The following is a 2,887-nucleotide window of genomic DNA, read 5'->3' on the forward strand; positions in this document are numbered from 1 at the left end:
GCCTGTGGGGCTGTCACAGGGGTCATGGGGCTGACACTGAGCCTGTGGGGCTGTCACAGGGGTCATGGGGCTGACACTGAGCCCACAGGCCTGACACAGGGACATGGGGCTGACACTGAGCCCGTGGGGCTGGCCCTGAGCCCCTGGTGTGGTGTATCAGGGCAGTGCCCACGCCTGTGCCACCACACCGTGGTCACACAGCCACACCAGGATGGACCAGCCAAGCTGGCTCTTCCATTGCCATTCCAGCAGGGAAGAGTTACCCTGCCCCAAACAGCCCCTGCTCCTGCCTCCCTGGGCCCTGCCCCTGCACAGACCACTGGGGACAGCCAATATCCCAAACATCCAGGGGGCTGGGAGTGACCAAAATCTCCTCCTCCTCCTCCTCCTCCTCGGGGAGACCACTCACCCCTGCCAAGAGAAGTCCTGGGAAACATTTCATCCCAATAAACAAAAACCAAGAGCAACGTTTCCCACAGGGACAGTGGGAGTTGGTGCCAGAACCCACGGCCTTGAACGTCCCCAAAATCCCCTCAGCACCCCCATCCCCTCCCAGCCCAGAGCTCTGCATCCTCTCAGGGACTCGGAATCTGCTGATTCCTTGCAGATCCTCGGAGGGGAAGCTCCGGAGAGGAGCAGGAGCTGTGCTGCAGCCCCAATCCCACCTGCCAGAACAATTTGTTGGGCTCTAATCCCTTCCCCCCCGGGGGCTCCCGGGCGTTAATGATGACACACGACCCTCCTGAGGAATGGGCAAATGTTATCCTGCTCTTCCCACCCTCTCCCAGTCCTTCCCTCTCGGCAAAGTGCAGAAACTGCAGCACCAAATGCATCAGAGCAGGTTTGTTTAAGCACCGAGCGCAGAGAAATGCAAGAAAATCTTTGGGCTGCCTGATCTCAGCCCTGGGAAGTAAAATTCCCCTTGGAAAAAAAAAACGGGAAAACCCACTTCAGCTGGATTTATTCTTCCACGCCAGGCTTCCCTGCCCGGATATAATTAGAGGAGTGTTACCAGGGGTAAGGAGTCAGGAAGGGTGTAGCTGGGGGACAAACAGCCAGCCATGAAAATCCTCAGGGATGCAGCTGGAGAGGGGGATGGACTGGGGTGGACCGGTCCTGGGACTGCACCGCGGATCCCAGGGGACGTGGATAAATTGTGTTCAGGCAGGGAATGGCTTGTGAGGGAAAGAAGAGTGTCCATGAGGGACAGGGAAGGGAAAGGGGAGCGGGGAAAGGGGAGCATCCAGTAGGGAAACAGGAGCATCCATAGGGCAAAGGGAAGGGAAGAGAAAGGAAAGCAGGGAAAGGAGATCATCCATAAGGCAAAGGGAAGGGAAAGGGGAGCATCCCTGAGGCACAGAGCAGGGAAAGGGAAGCAGGGAAAAGAGAGCATCCATAAGGAACAGGGCAGGAAAAAGGGGAATATCTGCAAGGCAAAGGGAAGGGAAAGGGGAGCATCCCCAAGGCACAGGGTTGGGAAAGGGGAGCAGGGAAAGGGGACATCCCCAAGGCACAGGGCTGGGAAAGGGGAGCAGGGAAAAGGGACATCTTTAAGGCACAGGGCTGGCTGGGAAAGGGGAGCAAGGATAGGGGACATCTTTAAGGCACAGGGCTGGGAAAGGGGAGCAGGGAAAAGGGACATCCCCAAGGCACAGGGCTGGGAAAGGGGAGCAAGGAAAGGGGACATCTTTAAGGCACAGGGCTGGGAAAGGAGAAGGGGAAGGGGACATCTCCAAAGCACAGCGCCGGCCGCCTCCTCCCCCCGCTCCCTTTCGGAAGGACGAAGACCTTGAGACACAAAAGATTCCGCACCGCGCAGCGGAGTAACCTGTGCCTGACCTCCCGGGCCACCTAAATCCCGCCTGGATTTCCGCGGGGATCGCTCCAGCTCCCACCGCAGAGCCGCAGCGGAGCCGGCTGGATCCCTCCGGCAGCGGGCTGGGAGGAACCATGGAAGGAGGCTCGGGAAGGAGGCACTGGAGGCAGCCAAGCGCGGGCAGGTGCCCCCTCGCTCCCCAGCCGAAATTCCGGGCAGATTTGACACGCACGCAGCGACAGCGGGGCCTCGGGCAGAGCCAGCAATCCTTCGGTGCCATTGCATCACGGGGGGAGCCGTTCCTTGAGTTTGATTCCCAGGATAACCCCCCGCTCCAGCCGCGCCGAACGGAACCAGGTTATTGAGGCACAAGCGGTGCTGTGGCTCCTCTCTCGCTCCCCGCAATCCAGTGGAGCTGCCAGCTCCCTGCAATCCGAGCGCCTCTCAGATCCCTTCCCGTTGGAAAAAAAATCCCACATTTTTTGGCCATTTTGCTCCCCCTCCCCCAGCAGAGCCCCTTCCTCCCCCCCCTCCCCGTCAGGACGTGCCCTCCACCACCACAGAGAGGGAGAAGGGGCCGCTCACCTCATTTATTGCCGAGGGTTGTCGGAGGTCGAGGAGGCGAATAAAAGGTTTAAATCCCGCAGGAGGCCGAAGGAGAGGGAGAGGAGGCGATGCCCGAGGCGGTGGGAGCAGGACGCGGGCGCCGCTCGGCTGTGCAGCTCCTCTAAACCCTCTAAATCCAGTTTTTTTGGGGGCCGCCTGGAGGGCGGGATGGAGCGATCCCTTCAGCTCCGCTCACCTGCTTCCCACCGAAACCTCTCCTTCCATCTTTTCCCCACCAGCAGCTTCATGGCCGGGGCTCGGGGGCTTTGGGGGGCTGTTTGTCCTTGGAGGCTGTAGCCATGGAAAGCCCCTGAAATCCCTCCTAAGGAGGAGGGACCCGCGTGTGACGGACACGGGGATCTGCCAGTCACAGCCCTGCCTGGCACAGCCCCGGGGGGGACCGACAGGGATGGGGGAGAGGGATGGAGGGGCTGCACAGGGATGGGGGGACAGGGATGGGGGAGA

General features: G+C 60.5%; 1 protein-coding gene across 2 annotated transcripts in view; it reads right to left on the minus strand.

The window, feature by feature from the left end:
• Window positions 1-2,794, minus strand: part of ABHD8 (abhydrolase domain containing 8) — an 11,879-nt gene extending 9,085 nt beyond the window's left edge. For both annotated transcript variants that reach the window (XR_001877890.1, XM_017834323.1), the window contains exon 1: window positions 2,402-2,794. The gene's annotated coding sequence lies outside the window, so the exon portion shown is untranslated. The remainder of the gene's footprint in view (window positions 1-2,401) is intronic.
• Between the last annotated feature and the right edge of the window lie 93 nt (window positions 2,795-2,887).

Source organism: Lepidothrix coronata, unplaced genomic scaffold (assembly GCF_001604755.1).
Source record: "Lepidothrix coronata isolate B3197 unplaced genomic scaffold, Lepidothrix_coronata-1.0 Scaffold233, whole genome shotgun sequence".
In the NCBI taxonomy this organism is placed as follows: domain Eukaryota; kingdom Metazoa; phylum Chordata; class Aves; order Passeriformes; family Pipridae; genus Lepidothrix; species Lepidothrix coronata.